Source organism: Polyodon spathula, chromosome 9 (assembly GCF_017654505.1).
Source record: "Polyodon spathula isolate WHYD16114869_AA chromosome 9, ASM1765450v1, whole genome shotgun sequence".
NCBI classification, from domain to species: Eukaryota; Metazoa; Chordata; class Actinopteri; order Acipenseriformes; family Polyodontidae; genus Polyodon; species Polyodon spathula.
Genome location: NC_054542.1, coordinates 1,952,019 through 1,975,174, shown reverse-complemented (window position 1 = coordinate 1,975,174; position 23,156 = coordinate 1,952,019). Strand labels below are relative to the sequence as shown.

The window sequence follows — 23,156 nt, the reverse complement described above, 5'->3', positions numbered from 1 at the left end:
ACAGACACTTGCAGGTTTGGGTCGGGTTGCATGTCTTATTAAAGCGGGTCTTGTCGCTGGTAAGAAGACAGTGTTGCAGCGGGTTGGGGGCCCGGGCGGAAGTGGGTGGTAAAAGTCGGACCCGCGCCAGACTCTGACACACACATCACGTGAGCTGCACTTCTATTGTGATTTGCCACTTATCGACCGCAGCGACAATGGGGGTAGCAGGAAAATAAAGAAAGTTGAATGTCTATTAATACATTATTTTATTCTTTCTACATTGTGTCTAATTGTATACTATATTTATATGAGTGATACTATAGCAATGTAAATATAGTATACAATTAGACACAATGTAGAAAGAATAAAATAATGTATTAATAGACATTCAACTTTTTTACCTTGTGAACAGATATTTTAGATTCTTAGACTACCATGCATTTGTATTAATGTCATGGCCCCTATATCACATTGCACATTCATACACCGGAATACGAAGACAGATGGGTGGGAAGAATTTGAAAATGTAAAAATGATTGGAGAGTGTACAGGATGTTGCTTACCATTTCTGGTGGGCTGTGATGTGTAAATTAAACAGGATTGGTGGCACACAGTCGATAGGATTTATAGCATTTTGGTTAAATATGACGCCGTCAAGAACAGACATTACACATTATTTCTAGAAGTAATGTTAATAGAATTTCCTTTTGGCATAGAGTCTTGTGAGATATTAAACCTGTCTGAATAAACCCATATAATAACATGGAGCTGAAATCGATCAGCCACACTACTGTACAGTTCACAAGTCAAGCTATAAATATAGCCTCTTTTTGTTTCACATTAAGTTCTGTTACTATATGCAGCTAACCTCTCCAAAAACGTATTGAAGTAATGGTATATACCTATACCCCTGGCAACACTGTAGCACTTATATTGAAAATGAAAAGTACCAAAACCTGTGGTTTTCATGGTTTTTTTATTTTTTTATTTAGTTATTCAAACAGAGTTAGGAATATTCAATGCAGTGTGCTACTTTTCTGCTGAGTGAAAAGGCTAGGGCAGCCAGATTACATTTTTTATTTTAAGTTCAGTGAACACAAGCAGTAAAATAACCACAGATTAGAAAACAGTGCATTTACATGAATGCTAGATGCACTTTTTTATTTTTTTAAATAATGCTGGCTAAAAAAAAAGAGGTCTGCAATTGTGGCAAGACAAATGTGCCTTCATAATGTGTAAGTTATTTTAGTTCATATTTGTTTCACGTTTGAAAGCTGTTTCAGTTAATGACGGCTTTGAAGGCGATGCTTGGTATTGCATCAAAGGTAGCTGTAATAAGAATTTATAAACATTCCCGATGTAAATGAAAATTGAAAGTAAATGAAGTATTGGTAGCACAACGTGTGATTGTTTTTTGCAAGAATTGTGTAACTGAATTTTTGGAGTTGTTTGCGGACCACCTGAAGTTTACTCATGGACCACAAGTGGTCCACGGATCACAGGTTGGGAACCACTGGCCTACTGTCCTTGCCTTAAATAGAGCTGTAGGTAGATGGAACTGTAGGAAGATATTGGGCAATGTAGAAAACTATGTACAACAATTGGACTGTATAACAGAGTGTGTTGTGTACTGTGATGAAAGGAAGGGTTAATGTAGGTTTGAAAGTGCACATTTTGTCTACCAAAGCAGGATATTCTATTATTGGTAGATTTCATTGCTAATAGGATACATGTAGCAAGAACTTGTTGATGTAATGGAAAGAATGGTTTTGAAGAAATGAAGCTTGGTTATTCGGGCTTAGTGACTGATTAGATACAGGGCAGGTTATGACCTGAATGTAATGGAACCAATAAAGTCATGCATGCAGTTAAAGTGTTAAGGAAACAGGGGGGAATGTCACCCAAGGTTATAACTGCCAATTAGCTTGGGGCACGCGTATAGTCTAAAGTTGGTTGTTGGCTAGTATATAAGAAAATAGATCCTGAGCATCTGGGAACTACAGAGGACTTCCAGCCCCACCTTGCAAGAGAGTTCCTGACATACAAGGTAGTAATTGATCAGACTGTTACTGTATAGCTAGTTGACTAATATAACCTGCATAGCAATATATTTGCTGTAGTTTTTTGCTGTTATATCACTGCAATAATGGAACAAGTGTTATTAAATAAACTGCATAATTCGATATACTGTAATAAATACTAGTCATTGTCTTTAATATTCACTATTAAGTCATATAAGGTTTAGGATAAAGGTATAAATTACCACAATTCCCTATAGAACCTGTGGCAAAAAGTACATCTATGGAAGTCGAGGTGAAAAAGGTTTTAATTTATAGATGATGGGCTGTTTAAAAATTCTACTGAATACAGCTCATTGTGGCATTTCCTTTTTCCTAAGAGTTTCATTTGTTAGTGCACCACAATATTCTACAGTACTTTTCCACATATCTAAGCATCCAAAATTAAATGTGACACTTTTTATTGAAACTATTGCCTAGCATATGTTTGTGTAGGAAGCCCACATCTCATTTTTGCAGAGATACCTGTACAGCAACAACTACTTAACAGAAATTGAGTATTTGTTTAATTTATTTACAGTTTAGTCTGTTGGACTGCCATGGTTCCTGTTTGCAGACAGGTAATGTTTCATTTGCGATTCAAATAAATGGCATTTCAGCATTCTAGTTAAGAAAAAATGAATGAGTTGAAACAAATGTGCAGTAGATATAGTTGGTAGTAAGAGAAACAACACCTACAAAAAGGCAAGTAGTATATTCTCCTTCATGTGTTCACCAAAATGTGGTTTGTATTCAGTAAATTGCACCTTATAATAGAGTTGATGAAATTAAAATACAAAGACATGAAGATACAAGACAGGTACAATAATGCTTAAAATAATTCACTTTCATACCTCACTGTGCACTTCACGTGGTCGTGTGTTTTATTAGGTGAGCCACTGGGAATCCCAGTAACTTTTCATTTGAAGTCATGTCATGAGGAAAGCTATCTGGAATGCCACAGTTTAGTTCTAAGAGCACCTGCAGCTCTGCAGCCCACTTTAGAGAATGCAGTGATACTCCAGTGGGACCATCCCTGTTCTGTAACCTTATTTTATGAAAGACTGACAGGCATGACTTGGCACCTGAGGATGAATGGGCTTGCCTGATCTGTTATCCTTCTGGGTTTCCAGTAGTGTCAGCAGCCAAATAGCCTGCAAGGTCATCCCTAGAGTGCAATTCTAGGCAACTGAATGTGAGTATATGGAGGAAGGATTTTTTTTTGGCTGCAGCCAAGGCATCTGAGTATTACCAGGGATAGATTACATCACAGAATATAACATTTTGCTCTCCTTTTGTGGCAAAGTGGTTTGTATTGCACAGGTGTAGAGGTGATACAGTGCTCAATAACAACAGTTCAATTGTGAAAACGAAGCTTTATTAATTGCTTTTAAATAAGACTGACTATGTACTAAGATGTGTACAGCCAGTCAAAACCACGGGATTCAGTCCCAAAATAAAAATAGTCCGTAACCATAAGAGAGGAAAAGATCGCTTGGCCACATCCACTGATATAGTCCCGTCCCCTTTGGTAGTGAGTGCAATCACGTCTCCTCCAATCCATGACTGACACTTCACCTACCATATTAGGGCGACTTCTGGTATTGTGATTCCACCCCCTTCCTGGATAGCCGACTTCCAACTTACCCTGGAATAAACTTTCAAACCATCCAGTCTGGGGCACACTGTTCCTGTTACACAGTGCCCTCACAGGTCGGGAGGGAGATTATTGACTCGGATGCGTTCTCTCTCTGTCACACCTTGTTAAAAGAGTTTTGAGATTTTGTTCCCAAAGGAGTGAGGATACATCTTCTATCATATGTGAGTCTCTTATGGTGCTTGTGATGTGACTTCATGGTCTAATATGTCAATCACTAGACATCTCCGCTAAAAGGCCTCTATGTTGGAGCCAAATGTTCAGGACTGACTTAATGTAGCATTTGAGAGTCAGATTGTTCTGTGCAAACGTTTTGCATAAGGTTGCCTCCTTTTTTCTTTAACATCGGTGCATTGTTTTCCAAAACAGCCAAGGTATCAAAAAAAAAAGCTACTAAAACAGAAGTAATACATTTAGAGCTGAAGATAATGCACATAATAGTGACTAAATTATTGAAAATGATTACATCAATTAAATGAATATGCATAACTCCTCTAAAACAAAATTGTTACCGTATTTCACCTTGATTGGTGCGAAGTCAGAAGCATGAAAATAATCCATGAAATAGTTAAACAAGTAAATCCAAGTAATGTGGATGGTTCCTTTTGGTCAACAACAACATCTAAGAACAGTCCTGTACCGTAGTGTCCATTTCTTATATTTAGATTCTGTTAAGAAGCAGGATAGCATCCATATTCTTTGTAAACAAGTGTACTGTGTCTTTGTACCTCTTTTAAAGCAGTCTGCCCAGCCTTGCTGAAAACCCACTCCCTGGGGACTTAAGAGCTTCCGGTGAAGTGGGCTACTTCCACAAAGTGATCTTTGTTGTTTTTCCACCATTCATTTATGTGTAGTGGTATAAAATGAACCCAAATACAATTAATAAAAAAAATAATGGATAACGAACAACTCGAGCAGGCAGAGGGAGTGGTGTCACAAGTAAAACACGTAAAAATTTAAAACAAAAAAACGTTGTAGCTGTACTAGTTTTCTCTCTGGAATTTGGAGAATTGAACTGGAAAGCAACATTGTTTTTTTTTTTAAAGAAATTATACATATTCGTGACTCATTCAGCAGTTCATGTCTACTGGAGACCCATGTGGATTCTTGCAGGGTGACTGCACTAATTGCTTAGGAAAGGAAGAGCCTTCCCAGCTCTTCTGTTGACTCCCATTTGAGTACTCCTGATGCTAGAACTGGTGAGACAGTATTTGAGATTGTGAGCAAATCTCTGTGGTATGCACACATCCATGTTTTGAAGCAGATTGCCACCACAATGCACATGTTTTTGTAAGGCAGTATCGTTGCTGCCAGTCATAAATTTGTTTGTGGGGATAATCTGACAACATTGAAAGTACAAAACAAAAGGAATAGCAACAGTACCTAAAAAGGGAACTTAATGATGCTTCTTCAGGAGTTAAACAACAGTTAGTACCGGGACACTGTAAATAAAGACCATTTGTGTTCAGTTGTCAAAATGCAAGCTTTTATTTGTCGTGTTAATTGAGTGCGATTAAAATCATAATCTTATTTTTTTGTGTTGATGAAAAACATAATCCCATATACATTTTAATGGAGAGAAAAATTAACATATTGTATCAGCCTTTGTATTCCCAGTAGAAAAAAGAAAAACACATACTAGCTTTGATTTCTCTGTCTATGCATCATTTGTAAACCTCCACTGGTCTATTTCACAATATTGAAGTTTTTAACAGTATTAAACAGTATTTTGGTGTATTTGGTCACTGGCAGGCAAACTGCTTTGTTCTTGAAGTTCAATTCAGCCAAGGAAAATTCATGCAATTGCCGTACTGGGGACACTTTCATCAGATCACTTCAGATAATCGTGCCAGCTTTGACAATAAAGATGTAGTTCTCAGTTTAAACCATTACAGAGAGTCAGAATTCTAAGAGACATGACATGTAGTCGTGTCCTTCTGGGCTTTTCACAGACTATAGGCCATCTCTGAAATGCTGCTACTAGGGAGCTGTTCTCTGACCTCTGTACATGGGCACTTATGTCTTCTTACTTCATCTGGCAAGATGAGAATAATAATATTAATAGCAAATAACAAAACTACTGTACTTCTGTCTTTACTTTTTACATAATAGCTTTTAATCTTGAACAATATTTGACAATAAAAATTTGTATTTTTTATTTAGGCCTAGATCCTATAACAAAAGAAAACTAAATGAAATGCTCAAAGCCTGCAAATCTATAGTTTTGCCTTGATGTTGAGTCTAGGGACCTTCTTAGTTTGACCAATTGCATTGAAAAAGAGAATCAGATGCAGTAGCAGTCTCAGTTGATTTTATGATTGTGACTGGACAAATCAATTAAATGAATCCAGATCCAGAGAGCAAGTTGTATTTCAGTAATAAATAACCTTGTTGTTTCTCAGGTTTATCTTTGGTGCATTGGATGCTTTGTGCTGATAGTAATACCAGGAGTTAGAGTTTGGTGTTGTCCACTCATGATTCATTGTGGAAATTGAATAATGTAATTTATCAAGTAAAACTATAGAATAATAATAATTATTATTATTTTTTATTTTTTAGCAGATGGCGACTTACAATTGTTACAAAGTATCACATTGTAAAGACACACATTTCAGAATATCACATTACAGAATTCTGATATTTATTATATTATTTATACATTAATATTCTAATATTGGGTATTGTAACATAATGATATTAAGTCAGGTTTCCCAATTAACACTAATCTTGGACTACCTACTGTAATGTTACTTTAGGTAAGGAAGTCCTAAGACTAGTGCAACTGTAATTTAATTGAAAGGGAATGCCTGGTACCTAAATGTTCAATAAATCTTCATCACCATGATTCCATAAATGAATATGTAAGTTCATCAAAAACCCGACGTGCAGGCTGTATGGAAGATTCCGCCCATGTTTTTCAATGATCCGAATTGAGGATTGAGCTGTGTCCCTTTTACAGTAGGGGGCAGGGGCATTGCACTTGTCTCATAGAGATAGCTTATTTTATTTCCATTCATGTAAGCATTATACAGTAAGCTATGAGACTGTAGTTAGAGCTATTTCTTCAAACTGACTTAAAGTAGTGGGGTTTAAGTCAGCCTCTATTGTATTTAGCCAAACTTGCTAAATTTTGTTGTATCTTCTGTACTAAAGTATGACTAGCAAGCACATTGTAGCTCACTGGTAGTAAATCTAAATACTGCCATTTGTTTTTGAATAATTGGAATGTTCTTCAACATGCTACACATACTGTAGACAACAGAATGCTCTTAAGAGACACAAGGGAAGATGATAAAACCTGCATAAAGGGCCCTACAGTATTTAACAGATCTAAATAACTGCAGCAACAATTGGCCTCTCTACTCCTATAGTATACTAATCCTCTACACAGAACTACACCTATAGTACACTAATCCTCTACACCTAACTACAGCTATATTATAGTAATCCTCTACACCTATAGTATACTAATCCTCTACACCTGTAGTATACTAATCCTCTACACAGAACTACACCTATAGTATACTAATCCTCTACACCTAACTACAGCTATATTATACTAATCCTCTACACCTGTAGTATACTAATCCTCTACACCTAACTACACCTATATTATACTAATCCTCTACACCTATAGTATACTAATCCTCTACACCTATAGTATACTAATCCTCTACACCTGTAGTATACTAATCCTCTACACCTAACTACACCTATATTATACTAATCCTTTACACCTATAGTATACTAATCCTTTACACCTGTAGTATACTAATCCTCTGCACCTAACTACACCTATATTATACTAATCCTCTACACCTATAGTATACTAATCCTCTACACATATAGTATACTAATCCTCTACACCTAACTACACCTATATTATACTAATCCGCTACACCTATAGTATTACTCCTCTATACCTAACTACACCTATAGTATACAAATCCTCTACACCTAACGACAGTACATTATGCAAATCCTCTACACCTACCTGCTGTATAGTGTACTAATCCTATACACCTAACTACAGTATAGTAAGCGAATCTTCTGCATCTAACTAGAGTATAGTACATGAATCCTCTACACTTAACTATGGTATAGTGTACAAATCTTCTACACCTAACTTCAGTATAGTATACGAATCCTCTACACAGTATATTAACCCTACTCGTCTTTAAAAACTTGTCTAAGTCTTTGCTACTCTTTGGGGAAATCAGTTTTTTTTTTTTTTTTGCTGCTGAAGCTTGATTGTTATTCATTTATTGAACCTTTTTTTGTCTTCACAGCACAAGGGGGTGTATTTCAAATGAATGGCACATAGCCTGTGGGTCACTGCACATTATTACATCTAGAGGACTGGGATGTTTAAAGACCCCTCCTTTTTTTCTTTATTGTTTTTCATTAATAAATAACCCAGGCTGTGCCATGCATGAATTGCAATTTATGGTGGGTGGTGGGAGGAGAGCAGTGTTATTTGGCAAACCATTTATTTCTCAGCCCGTTCATTGAGACAACCTTGGCTTGGCTGTATAATTTTTAAGAGTTTATCCATCAGTACCAGATGTACTTTTTGTGAATTGATTTGGTTCACTTTCAGCACAAAATTAACATGTAAAACATGGATAAAAATTGCCTTGCCAGGCATCAGAAACTTTATATCCAGTGTGGCTGCTTAGCAAGATTAATATGACCTTAATGCTGCAGTCCAGCACACAATATACCAGTATGTTTATATATAAAGATTTTACCTTTTAAAAGCCTTTTGAAAATATTTGCTTTGTAGTTGTTTCTTGTAAAATGTTACAGTACTAATTCTCAAATTCCCTTTTTTCTCCTAAGATTTCTATTTTAGTTCTTATTCCTTAAGCTACAATAGAGCATGCTGTCAACACACATAACCTTCTGTTTCAAATAGTGGTAGCAGTAGCAAGAATGTATGTTTGTCAAGGTGACAAGAAGACTTCATGGGGGGTGGAACTTAGTTTGTCTGTAAACCAGGGACACTACAGCTTTAAGACTTCTAGTGGCTGTGAAAGAGACTAAAAATAGACTAAAAATAAATTGTTATGTGTGATAGTAAGGCTACTATTTTTAATTTTCACTAGTCTGTAGTAGTCCCAGTATTCAAGTATTTCCAAAGGTCCATTTACAGAGTAATGCAACAGTTTGGACTTTTAAAAAAGTTTTGAACAGAGCATGGATGCGTTTCTGCCTGATCACAATGGGGTTAATTAGAGTTCAAATGCAAGCTGTAGAACTGTTTTTACTAAGTCACATTGTCGCATTGCACTGCTGTAAAGGGAGCGGTGGTTTTGCTGTGAAAAACATAGAGAAGGGACTGATCATATTGGGGAATCCTGTCCCGTTATTTTATGTGTTCTAGAAATAGCTTTACGCTGCAGTCTAAAAGGAAGGAAAATTGAATACATTTTATTTAAATCAGAAGCAGCATAGTATAACACTTCAGCAGTATTTGCTTACTGTTTGTGACCAGATTTAAAGAAGTAGTTTTTGGATACTGCTGTTTAGTTTACTGTTACAATACTGTTTTTAATTTAGTACATGCATTGTGTTTGTCTTTCAGTGATCTATTTATATGCTTGTGAGACACAATATATCCTAGGTTATGTGGCACACTTAAAGCTCACACATCAGATGCCCATACCAGTTAGAATAACTATAGTATATATTGTATCCACCAACTTAGTAATGCAGAGGTTACAGAAGGCATTGGTAGCAATGCATCAAATTCCAGGCTGTGCCTTAAACAGACAGCCCCAGGGATCAAGGACTTTGGGAATAGAGGAATTATTGATTACTATTGTTTGTGGAATATAAACTCACACAAAGGCTGCCTCATTGTACACTAGTTTATATGGATATAGTGAAGGACAGATTTCAGTATTTAAATTTATTTATTTATTTATTTATTTATTTATTTATTTTTTGCCATCAACATTTTGAAGAGCAAATTCCTATATCAAATAAAACAGAACGGTGACAAAATCTGTCTCAGTCATTTTCACAATTGTTTTTCTCAAAGGGTACAATATTTTTTCATCAGCTTTCATTACTTTACCCCTACAGTAACTAAGAAATATTGCTACAAATAAACCATATATTACAAATGTCATCTCTTCCCCCACAATGTTTCCTAGCAACCTGCTAGGAGTTGAAGTCCTCCCTACAGTGCAATTCACTATGGCAACAAATACTCCAATGGGTTTTACCACAACCTGCATTACCATGGTCATCAATATTATTTAAGTTCTATTATCTGCTGTGCTGAATTCAGTTAATACAGTATGTATTTATGCAATACCGTATAATTGTTTTGATAAAGAAACAACTCAAATGTTCTTTCTGTGAAGAGTTGCATCGTAATATTTTTACACACAGGAATTGTATCATTTTGAAAGTGTCATTCACGGTGCATATTTGTACACATTAGAACATTGTCTGCTTGCTGGCGGTTGGCAGTAAGGGTTGACAATGGCATGTTATCAGTTAAACATACATACAGTAAAACCTGAATCTTGGACAAAGTACAGCCCACAAGGCTGGATGGAGTATAATATTTTGAATTTGGGTTCAGAGACCTTGTTATAAATTATATCATTACTGGGAGATGGATTTACAGGTTGTGGTTCACAGTGAGTTTCTGTCATACCTCCTGGATTTTCCGATGATCCGTGATAACCCGGCAGAGCTGAAAAGAGTCTGGGAATGTTTTTTTTTTTTTTTTTTTTTTTTTTTTTTTTTTATTATTAGCTTATAAATGCGTTTTTCCCTTTTCCACTGAATCGTGCAAGTTAGCTACATGAAAGGAGAAGCATGGATTTAAGATAAGGTTATTTTTTGCAATATTCTCTAACCACTGAACAAGAGCCAGGCCCACTTGTGCGGATGGCAAACCTATTGTATTACTTACTTTTTAAGAGAGACAGTCTTGTAAACTGTATGATCAATTCGCCCCTTACTTGCGAAGAAGGCAAGACTGCTAAAATGCTACTTTCAGAAACTGAAAAAGAGAAAAAAAGTATTTTCAAACTCCCTGGCAATGACATTTTTACACAGTTTACAGGGCATTGTGGTGCAATTTTAAAAAATAATAGTCATTTCAGTTTCACCCGTTTTGACTGACCATGTGTGGTCAGTTTTATTTTGTCTTTCTTTGTGCTGCCAATAGGGTTCCCTGTTGTGCAAAGGATTGTTTCTATGCAACTGAAAACAGCTTTGCTGCAGCATCCTCCGTATGATATATTTGTAATGTTAATACTGTATTTAAAGTAAAAAGCGCAATATTTTTTTGAAAACACAACAATAAAACTGAACAATCCTTTTCAGCATTGCCCTTCAACACCATGCAAAAGTATATCTGCATCATCAGATGGAAGGAAATGCAGATGGCTCACATTACTTTACAGTAAAAGAAACTGTGTCTTAGTTGGTGCTTATCTTGGTGAGAGCTGAGTCCAATATCAGCATGAAGTTTTAACACCTACTCTCATGTAATGGAAATCATAACATGTAACAGAATGCTCTTGATAGAGGCTGCCATGCTGGCCTAAGGATTTTGTAAACAGGAAGTACCACTTTGTCTTTTTTGCTCTACAGGTGTTACTCAAACACAAGAAAGGTGGTCATTAGGCTCTTCATACAGTATACCAAACGTTCCCATTAGCCTCTTCATACAGTAGCTCCCTGATTATCAGAGATTCAGGTTCGCCCCTCACATAATCTTAAAATAGCCAAAAGTGCAGTTTGGCCGTATTTGCAGGTAAGGGACTCATTATAAGTGTGATAAAAAAAAAAATAAAATCACATAACGGTTCGAGTGGTCTTAAAAGCACTGCACCTGGCCATTGTGACCTATTTTATTATTTTTTTTTATATTACAGTTTACCTGAGAAGTAAATATGACGTATTTTAAAATATGTCAGTTCAGTAAAAATAAAAACTAAAGAAATCCCAATGAAAAGCAGAACCATATGGTTTTGGTAACTGCAGGTGCCAGACTTTGCATGGCTGTAAAGACACTGGGGGTGTCATTAACAGTCTAAATAGTTTATCCTTGACTTCTGTCTCCCTTGCAGAACCAAAATAACAGCGAGTAATAGTGTTCTTGTTTTGGATGTTTCAGAGAGGTGGTTAGGGGGTTAATTTGTTTTCACACTTAAGGAAAACTGTCTACTGGTTTTTAATTACATAATTAAGCCATTTTTGTGCACTTTTGCCATCCAGTTCCATTTCCATACTTGAAAACTGTAATACTAAACACCAGGGGATACCTTCTCTCAGACATGCAGAAATGCAGCTATTTTCTTGGACTTTGTTAAGGCTTTGGCATAATGTTTTATTTATGACGTTTGAGGAATTCGGTGCCATATCGACAGGGCTTGTCTTATTTATAAGCTTTGCATCAGGGAAAATCTTTAATGAAATGGCATTGTCCTTTGTGCTTATTCATTGAAAAAAATTACTGAGACCTGTATTCAGTTTATTTTGAGGGGAATTATTTTTTCAACACCAGTTACTTGTAAAAACGAATCCAGTTACCATGGTTAAATTATTATTGACATGAAGTAAATATTGTTTTCCAAGGCATTGTACAGTTTATCGTAGTGCTCTTCTGCTAAAACATGGAACATTGCTAATCTGTAAAGACTGATCAGATCATTAGATGGTGAAGTGAACATAATTGAAGCTTTTGCTAATCTTTTCAACTGAAGTGCGGAATGAGGAGTGAATTGAACCAATAATTCTTCATTTAAAATACTCTCTGGCTGACTCAAGTAGGATTTCTAAATTCAAACAAAAAATAACACAACAAAGAATTTGAAAAAGGATTTAAGTACCAGTATTTTAACAGGCAAGCCTTGAGGTTCATTTGGAATAAATGGTACTAACTATCGAGCAAGTTAGGAAGCTTATGCATTTAGATAAGGCGGTCTGTTTCCAATTACACTCTTTTGAGTCTTCACTCATTGCATCAGTCGCTTTCTATCATACATTCTTACTTTAAAACTTAAATTAGAAATGTTTTCAATAGTGCTTTAGTTGTACTGTGTTTTGTTACCCTTTTCTAGTCTCAGCTACGATGACTTCAAAAAAATTAAAAAAGGAAAGCCATACGTATACAAACATTGCGAGTAAGGCTGTGTAAATTATTGCTATTCAGTCATTCCCATGTTACCTTTCTGTGTTCTGAACCAAATAAAGCTGGTCTCTGTTCTTCTGTATCACTTCGGTGTATGATCTGAAAAGTGAGCGAAATTAATACCGCAGCCCAAGTTCCTAGAACTACTGTATTTAGAACTGTCCCTGTTTACACAATGAAAATAGATGCAAGTTGCATCTGAATGTAGAGTGGAACGATAGTGAATGTGAGATTTTCATTAGACACTGTACGGTTGAACATTGCATTCATTTGTTGTTTTCTGAAGTAGTATTTCATCTCGATAGCCTGGTTTCCATCAGGCTGGTAGTCAGTGGAGTGACCGTGAAGCGGGCAGGGAAATGGAACAGTGTGGCAGTGCCACAGTTGCTTACCTCTGAACTGGATAATACAACCCTGGAAGGATGCCAGAGTTCTTTCGCCATCTGTTTTTCACTGAGAATTTTCATCTCTGAAACACATTTATAACCAGCATGTTTCAGATGTTCCTTCTGCTTTAGCGAATGAGCTCCTAATTCTTTTTATCAGCTAAAGTGACATTTGTTACCCCTGAAATAGAATTTAATTTGCTAATACTTTTAATCCCACAGCGCAATTATTCGATTTGCAAATTAATTGGAATTGGTATAGTCATTTGAAGTTGTTTAAGCCATCAAAGTGCTACAACAATGGTTCTAATTTACCTGACATATATATTATTTTTTTTGGTTGTAAATTCCATAAATGTTAGAACTCAGTTTTGTAATTTGTGGCTTATTTAGTGATTTTAGTTTTATGGATAGAAGAACAGCCATTTGAGCATGGCTTAATACAGTTAGAAATTATATGTGGTACATAAGACAAAAATCATTCAAATGAGTGAAGTGTAGTACAGATAATGCTGTACGTCAATAGGTCACCTGTAGTATCAAGATCTACTAAGTTCAAAGCAATCCAATTCAAACTGGGTTGAAATGAGTCAGTCTGTTGCTAGGCAGCCCGATTTGAAGGTAAAGGACAGGCATCACTTATGCATTTCATGATAAAGTTGGGCACCGTCTTGATCTAAAAACGTAATTAATAATTTAAGCGGTTTCAGATTGTATTGTGAGATTCATAAAATCATTAATATGAAAAACTAAGGTCGCCCAGTTAACTTCAAAACCAGGAGTGGCTTAAAATAGTAGGAAACTGGTGTCTACTTAAATCCCTGTGAATGCTTTGGATCTTCCCCTGATGTATTAATGTACTGTGAGAACGACTGACTGTACTGCTGTTAAACTGTTCAAGAAAAGCTGGGAAAACTAACCCTATTTGGAAAGCCACTATCTGCCAGGTTTCTTAAGAATTCCTTAATAAGATTGACTTTCTAACCCTTTATTTTTCCTGAGAAAAAATATTGTTAATGTTACAATGCTATAAATAAACAACTCAAGGATTTAATTATTGGGCTCTTAATAGTTTTTAAATAGCCTGGCAACATATGTTTTGTGCTTGGTGACATATAGGCAATTGCAAATATCATCCTGAAGAAAGTCCAGCTGTAAATCCATCAGCAGAGACCGAAAGGAGTCATTTCGGCTATTTCAGTTATTTTCGGGGCATTCTAGTTAATCTGCTGCTGAGAATTCAAATTAATTTCTGTCAGATGTCACCTTAAGGGCTAAGAGTTTGATTGAAGCGTCTGATCAGAGATGATGCACCGAAAATATCAAGCAGGTTGCCGAAATTGAAACTGCCAGCTAAAACATTTTGTGAACAGGAGCCATCGGCTCAAGCGGTTAATGCAGTATGTTTTTTTTTTTTAAACTTGTGAGAAACATAGAAGATTGTAAGAGTTCCTACTCAGACCAGGTAACATACATATTCTTATGGAGGGCTGTTACCTTTTTTTAGACACAAAAAACTTCAGTTCAATGTCTGTCGTTTGTCACTTCCTTTCATCGTTTGATATAACGTTTACTTGCACTGATGGCTTCAGTTACCCATGTCTAGGGTTCAGATTTACCAGTCTGTAGAACTGTGTAGAAAGGTGCACCAGTAACAAATCTAAATTAAACTGAGGTGTGTTTAGAGAGCATGTCCTACACCCCAGTTTGTTTTCTCTGCTTTTTATATCAGTGAAACTGTAAAAGCAGCCCCTGAAGGACAACCAATTACACTAAGCTTCATGAAAGCAACATGCACAATATAGTATGATTAAGATGGAGAGACTCATTATGTCTAGGTTAAGTTCAAATCCCGCCCCTGACCTTTTTGATGTAGCAGATAATTGCCTTGGTGCCTTACTGTGTCCTTCCACCTTTTGCTGTCCGCTCGGGAACTACATTTAAACTACTTTTTTTTAATACAAAATAAATTGGCAAAAACTTTTAGTTTGACTTTTTCTTTGCATTAGAAAAAACTTTGAAAACCGTTATTCTACAAAAAAAAAAGGTGCATTCCAGATATTGTGGGTCTTAATACTATTATACCGTATGGCACTGACTTATATTATTGTATTTTCTGGGGGGTTGAATAGGTTCAAGAGTATGTTTTTATATCGACCGGAACAAACATAATAATTAGAAACCAATGGCAATGTGGAATAGCTGGAATAAGTTTATGAAAGAGAGTTACTAAAACTGGAGTGGATTCACCTAGTTTGCATAATTTTGAGAAACAAAACTTTACTGTGACTGAAGGCTTTTGGGCTTAATGCAAAAGCTTATTAATTTAAAACCAAGTTCTTGTAGGAAAATATTGTTAAATCTATCAAAGTACAAACATGGACGTCATTAGTAGACTTTGAGTTTGAACTGTTTTATCTCACAATGCCCTCACTGTATTGTACAGGATGTTTTACCTTTCCAGTTGAACAGCTGAGATTACAAAAAAAATGGGGCAATTCATTTACTGTTATCAAATTTTCTATGAGAGCCATAGTATGGCCTTTACCTTTCTTGGTTAATAGCATAACAATAGTGTGTAACAGGTAGGGTTTTAAAAAAAAATCCCTGTTACAGTTCTTCGATCTATTGATGTTGAGGTTTAGATGTTTTAAACTGAGATGAGGCAAAACATACAAGATGATAGTTGGCCAGCTAAAAGCCGACAATTCCCTTTGAATCGAAAGTACTCTGCAGAACTTAGTGACATCATTTAAGAGCGTCACTGCGTTCAAATGAAATGTTGTTTTTTTTTTTTTTTTTTTTTTAAACCTTACATGAAGACGTTACACACTGTTGTTATGCTTAAGTGTTTATAATGTGGATCTGCATATGCTACATGAAACTCACCTGACTACAGATTAAAAGGTGACAATGTGTGATTTATAAGTTTAACCGGCTTTCAGCTGAAATGTGTCGGTTCAGTGAGACCTTAAAGGAAAATTATTCTGAACTGCTATATTCGTCCCATCCCATGGTGTTTGCCTGGAAGAACAGAGCCTAGAGTATTCTCAGAATAACCTTTTATGAAACTACAGAGTTTTACAAGTGCAAGATTACATTAGTTTATCGTAGCACAGCAATATGCATATTGAGCATAAAAATTGTGAGGCTGCGGCCTTTAAAACACAGCAAACACTAACAGGGTTTTTTTAGCCCAGCTCAGCAGATCTTAGCCAAGAAGGTTACAAACGCTGAAGTACCTTTTATTTTTTTTTTTAAGCTATTGCAGAACACGAGTTACCCATTGCTTATTAAAAGCTGTCCAAATCAAAATGGGCCCGGTCACTTGAATGGTGGATGATGTTTGTAGCAACAAGATTAAATATTGCATCATAGTTGTAAAAACAGACCTCTTGTTGATACAAGTGTGCAATATAGCTAATGTACACAACCTGATGAGTACCATAAATTCCGTTTTTTTTTTTGTTTTTTTTGTGGCCAATCGTGTTCCATGAGAAAATGTTATTGGTTTCTCTTCTGACTGCCAGTGTTATGAAAAGGAACAGTAGTTTCTGCTTCCCACATCTTGCATTTGCAGTGAAGGATGCTGTTAAAGCAATTCCAAAACTGTAAAGGATCTGCTGGTGGACATTTCTGTATTATTTTAACGGTAGCGCAAAAAAAAAAAAAAAAGTATCAGCAAGGGGGCTCAGTCTCAGTGAGGCAGTAGCAAGGAGCCAAGCTCAGCGGATGAATACCTACAGTACATCCAGGATGAGGAAATGCACCTTTACTTTCTGTTTCTGGAACACCATGTGGATGATCTAGTAGCCTATATATAGTGTGTTTTTTTGCTGGCAATTCAAGAGTTGTCTCCCTGTGGGAAAGAAAATGTGAAACTGCACAAAACACTGCAAAGTCAGATGTGTTCAGCGGTACCAGTGATGTAACCATGGTGAATTTCCAAGATTTAACTAACTAGAAAAACAGCTAAACGTTTTAGCGCTGCTAATACTGATTTTAGACAAGGCTGCTCTCAACAAGTTTATATGGTGAAGTTGGAATTTTTAACTGCAGGCTGTCCAGAAACTGCTGGAAAGATTACCATTAGCAGACATAACTCTAAAGGCTTTAGGATTGATTCATTCATCTAAGAAGCTGGAATATGACGATACAGTTCTGAATTTGCTAACTCTGATTCCAAGCAATGAGTAACCAAACTAGATGAGTGGTATAGGAAAGTTCTGGACCTTAACAAAATGAAGACACAGTAAAAGAGGTACCCAGCTCTTTTAAAAGGGATCACTAAACTTTTGATTCCTCCTTATCAGGCTGGTGTGGAGCATGTGTTTTGCTTCATTTGAAGGACCAAAACTGCAAGAATGAGCAACAGTCTTCTTTCTGCTATATTTTTTACCACGACAAATATCTAAGAACTACCTTAAAACCATCTAAACAACTTCTATAAATGGCTAAGCAAGCAACACGCCAGCAGCTGTCATCTTAACTATTAAAACTGAGATACTTAGATGTGGTGATATGTGAGAAAGTTAAGATAAAAACATAATTTTGTTATCTACTATAGAAAGTGTTTATATTGCTGTGCGGTTAAGCATTGTGATTAAGTGGAATGTGAATTGGGATTACTGGTCGGATATCCTTGTTCTGTCATGTGCCAGGCGGCACACAGTGGAGTACTGAATGCTAGATCCTGTACGGGTTTTTGTGATGTAGTGTTGTCAGCGATATCTATGTATTACTAGGCTATACAGATATTAGGAGCTTTATGTTTTGTAATGTTGTTTGCTATGTTTTTAGTGGTCATTTTTATTATTTTCAGATTCTGTACTTTTGTCATTTGGAGTTGCAGCAGTACAAGTTCTGTAGATGCATATATTCAAAGCACATAGTGAAATTAATTGCACAGGTTAGTCATAAAAAGTCATATTTTGATCTAAAGAATTTAGTAATACAAAACAACAGTAATTAACCAGATTAAATGGGGATGTAAGAAGTTTGGTGAATTAACCCACACTCTGACAGTAATTAGGACACACTGAAAGAACAAAAACTAAATGACAGCCAACTTTAAGGACTACTGGGTAACCAATCTGTACATTATTAGGTGAACTGTAATGTTGTAATGGTTGCCCACGCATAAAGTAGGCACTGTTTCACGACAGCAGGCCCTCTGTGCTCCTGCACATTTTTAGATTTGCACCACTAATGTGGTATTGATAGCTTCCCAGCTCACAAGTCATTGACCTCAAAGCCAATCTTTCATTCCCTGAAACAAAGTCGGAACTGAACTGTAGGGTGGGATGTGGGAGGACTTTCCGCGCCTCAGCTTCACAACATATTTTCACAATTTTTTTTTTTTTTTGTATCTAGCAGATTTTTTTTTTTTTTATTGCTTTGTTTCGCTGGTTGAATTTTCACCCTCACGAATCATTGGGTAATACTTCTAGAATAGTTTTACACACAGGAACAACACAATTCAAGAGGATGCCATGTTGGTATCAGAAAGCAACATGCATGACCTTCAAACTGCCTTGCTTTTTCTATGAATTACTTTTTGGAATAGGTACACAAGCTTTTTTTTGTTTTTGGTTTTTTCGGTTTGTTTTCCATAAATTTTATTTTCCCTTCATAGAAGCAGATATAAAAATATTTATTTGTGTTGTTTTTGACATTTTTTTTTTTTTTTTTTTTTACCTAGAAATGAAAATCTGAGAGAATCTGAAATTGAAATGCAATACAGTAGCTCCTTGGTGCTACCAAAAAGACGAATGGCTGACTTATGTGACTTTCTGTTAATTACTTCATATCCCTTGCCCAATAGATCCACGTCCCCCAGTCTTTTTTGCAATCAAAAGAGATCTGATTTTTACATTTTAGCATTTTAATTTTCCTTCAACAAACTTCAATGTTAAATTAAAAAGCAACTTAGTCTATCTTTAGTGGGTATAAACAAAATCACTTAGAAATACCACATTGAACAAATGTGATATTACTTCCATCCACTAGAAGAAGTGTATTGCAGGCAGACAGGTTAATGGTGGCACTGGTGTACCAAACGAGTACTTGGAGAATGTACAGCTGTTTTAAGCACAGGAGGGATTAAAAAAGTCACCAGGAAGTGGTGACTGAAACAGAAATATACAAAGTGAATGTTAACAACAAAAACAATACATTGGTTAACTCTGATATTGCATGTCTACTGTATACTATGTTGCTCTTTAAGTTTGCATTTGTCAAGAAAAGGAAAGCTGTTCAGGCTTTCCCATTTCAGTTTTGCTCAATGCAGACATGTTCCTGAAAAGTATGATTAGGTGTTTGTATGCAGAGAACTTAAACAGAAGCACAGTTTCCCAGTGAAACCTGAAAGCTCATCAAAAGCATTCAACAGTTGTGGCCGCTTGGGACAAGCAAAGTTTGTTCAAGGTTTTTATTAAATCCTATTAAATAATAAAATCTGTTGTGTGGTTTGCTGGCTGACCAAGACCACATGACCCCAGGTGGCAGTATACAGTCCATGTATTGTTGTGCTTACATTTATTATGTTGGTGTCGTACTTAGTTGATATATTTGGAATGTCTTCTGTTTGCAAGGTGCTGTCAAACTGGTTTAATAGCCTTTATCTGTTTTAGTTCAAACAAGCTGCTTGTTTCAGTAGCCCTGAGAAAGTGGTGAGGCTCTGCACGATATGTTTGGTTCACAGCATGGTAAATGCCCAGTGAAAGCTGGGTGAACGTCATTGTGGTCCCTGGTTGGCTTGAAGTCATGTGACTAGACCTGCAAGTTCAGTCATAACAGCTCCTCCAAAGCGGAGCTGCATAGTCTGGAGGCTGACGTTGCGAAGAAGAAGAAGAAGAAGAAGAAGAAAAGGAAGAAGAAAAAAAAGGCAAATCCCCTTGATTGCAGCTGTTTTAAAGCAAGCTGTCAATATTTTTGTGCTTTTGCTTGCTTGAGAGTTAGCCTTGGAGGAGGAAACCGAGCAGAATTGATGCCACGTACAAATGCAGTCTACATTGCAAAGCAACTAGGTCAAGGCCAAATAGTAGATTTCAAGTGTAAATACAAGGGAGGCTAGGACAGGGCTTCCAAATCCACTTTAGCATAAGCAAACACATTGAAATGTGAAAGGAATGTGTTCTCTGCAGCGGCTGGGTTTGCTCTGTTGAATGCCAAATCAGGAGAGAGTGTGTTGCTCAGGCTTGCTAAAATATACACTGCCATTTTCTTTCATAATCCACTCTTTTTTTTGAAAATCCATTATAATGTTCAGCTCTTTTTGCATTAATTTTAACGAGTACTGTTTCTGTTTTGAAACCGATTTTTGTTTTTAAACCCTTTAAAATCTCATGGCTTGAAAATATAAATCCAAGTTTACATACATTATGGGCCCCTATAGAATATACATTGCTTGCTATAATCCACGATACAGTATTTGTGGAGGTGGCCTGGGGAGATGGATGTGTTGTTCATGCGATAACAGTAACACATTGTAGTTTGATTAGGCATGTATTTTGCACACAAGCATATCGGTCTGTATAAACAGTGTGAAGTTTTAATTGAAAATGAGTAACTAATTGAAAAATCTGCAGAGTGAACATTATATTAAGAAACACTTAAGCATACAGTGACAAAAAAATATAAGGACTATAAAAACATAGCAACTTTGATAATTATTACATTACTTTTTTGTTCTGTAACTTTTTTGTCCCTTAATGTTTTTGCTCATTTAGGTCACAAATGGCACCTCAGGGCCAAAAATAACTACAATGTGCTGCTTTTGCTGTAATACTATCTGAAGAACTGAGCTATGGGCTTGTGACATCACAGTTAACTAGCTCGTTTCTCTTATTTGAAGACATGTTTAATAGGAGATGCCACTATAACTGTCATTGAATCTCAAACTAGGTTATATAGCCCGGTAATTGAAAAGTATTAATTAGACCATTAATTACAAACAGAGATTAAAAAGCATGTTTTTCTGTAAGACTAGGGCATTTTACATCCAAGACAACAGGCATGATGAGGCGGTAGGAAAGGAGATAAATAATAATACAAAAAAACTAAAAAAGAACCAATGAGATTTGGAGACGAGTTTGAGGTACCCATCACATAGGATTTTCTTTTCTGAAATTATAAGAAAGGGTGATTTTTATGAAAGTGGATCATGTCTATGGTAACTACTTAATGACCAAGTGTGTTTTTTTTTTTTTTTAATTACATTATGTACTGTGTCTGTAACAGATGTGTTGAAATACATTTTCCTGTGATTTAAGTTCTCACATTTGTGTAAGCTTTTAGTTTAAGCTTCCTTTAAACTAATGTACTGTGCTTGCTGGATCATTTTGTATGGGGAATTGGTGAGACTTTCCAGTTCTGGGATCCCCTTGTGAGTCATTGATTAAAAACTGTTGTCTTCGGTCTTATTGGGAACAACTGTTCCCTTCTGCACAGGCAGCACTGATAAACTTAACAGATCTGCTCTCGCTCTCCCTCTCTGGAGGATGCTGTTGCCATGGCATCTGTTGACAAAAGAGTTTGCTTTGTTAGTTTGTGCATGCCTAACGTGATAATGTATTTTAATATAAGCTGCTCTCGGAAATGAAACCAGAGGATGATACAAATGAATTCAACTTCTTGTGCTGGTTTGTTAATGTTTGCCGCTGGCAGTGACATGAAAAGCAATCCGGATGAAAGCCGTAGATTTCTACAATCTGCTTTTCATGTGATTCCAACTATAACATTGTGAACTGAAGCACTGCTATGCCATGCTACCACTCATTTTTGTATTTCCAGAAGCTTCTTCAGTAAACTGAAATAGTCTTTAACAGTGTGAGCCCAGTGTGGGTGGACAAGTGGCTCTTTCCTTTGTGAAACTTGAGTGTGTGGTTTCCTATGTTAATTGGGATGAAGTAGTGAGGAGCGCTTGAATACAAGCTTTTCATTGTGTTAAATCAAGGGGGACTCTTTTAGACTGTGATTTTTAAGACACATTCACACAAGATGGTCATGATGGATTGAACTCAGAAACATGGGTAGTCATTGTTTGAAGCAACATTTTGCTGCAGTGGCCCAATCACAGGACCCTTCCACTGGAACGATGGACTGGGTGCTGCTGTACACGCTGTGGGCTATTACGGCCATTTTCTGTGTGTCGCTTTTCATTTCTGGTTTGTTTAAAAGATTCAGAACAAAATATGTGCAAAACAGCTACTGAACAAAGGCTGAAATAATACTGCTACATGATTATTTACCAGATGCTTAATTACACTGAACACATTATGTAAAGGCATGTCTGATTCCTTCAAATTGATTAGATGCTTTTAAATTATAAAATCATTATAGTATTGCAGGGATTTGATTTATTTGGCACATAGCTAACCACTAGAACATCAGGAACATCTGATGTTTGCGCAGATTATTTTTTTTTCTTTTTTAAACTTGCCACAATAGCTTAGATACCAATAGACCCATTACCTATTCACCCATTACTCAGGCTGGGTTAGTTTCTTGCAACTGTCTGTGCTACATCTCAGTTGTACTTCAGATCTTTTTTTGAGATGTGGGCTTCAGTTTTTTTTTTCTACATTTGTGACAGGAAAAATACATTTGTCTGACAAAGTCTCAGTTCTTTTCAATTACTGTGTTATTGTGAAGTTTGGGCTGTATTGTCCTGTGTGCTGGGAGGGAAGTTTGCACTTCAGTGAGGTAAAACAACTCTTCTTTCTTTAAACACACATTCTAATCATGTATAGAGAATACCAGGCTATTGAACAAACAGGTACATTAAAAAGGGGATTATGAAAGGTACAGTTAACATAAGATCCCAACATAAGAACTTCTGTGTACTGTAAAGGTACAGCTTTAAGGGATCCGAATTATTATTATTTATCTTGGAGAAAACAAAACCCCAG

At 36.2% G+C, this 23,156-nt stretch overlaps 1 protein-coding gene across 1 annotated transcript in view; it reads left to right on the top strand.

Annotated features, from left to right (window-relative positions):
- Positions 1–23,156, top strand: part of nbeaa (neurobeachin a) — a 270,715-nt gene that overhangs the window by 19,305 nt on the left and 228,254 nt on the right. The gene's annotated exons all lie outside the window — the stretch shown is intronic.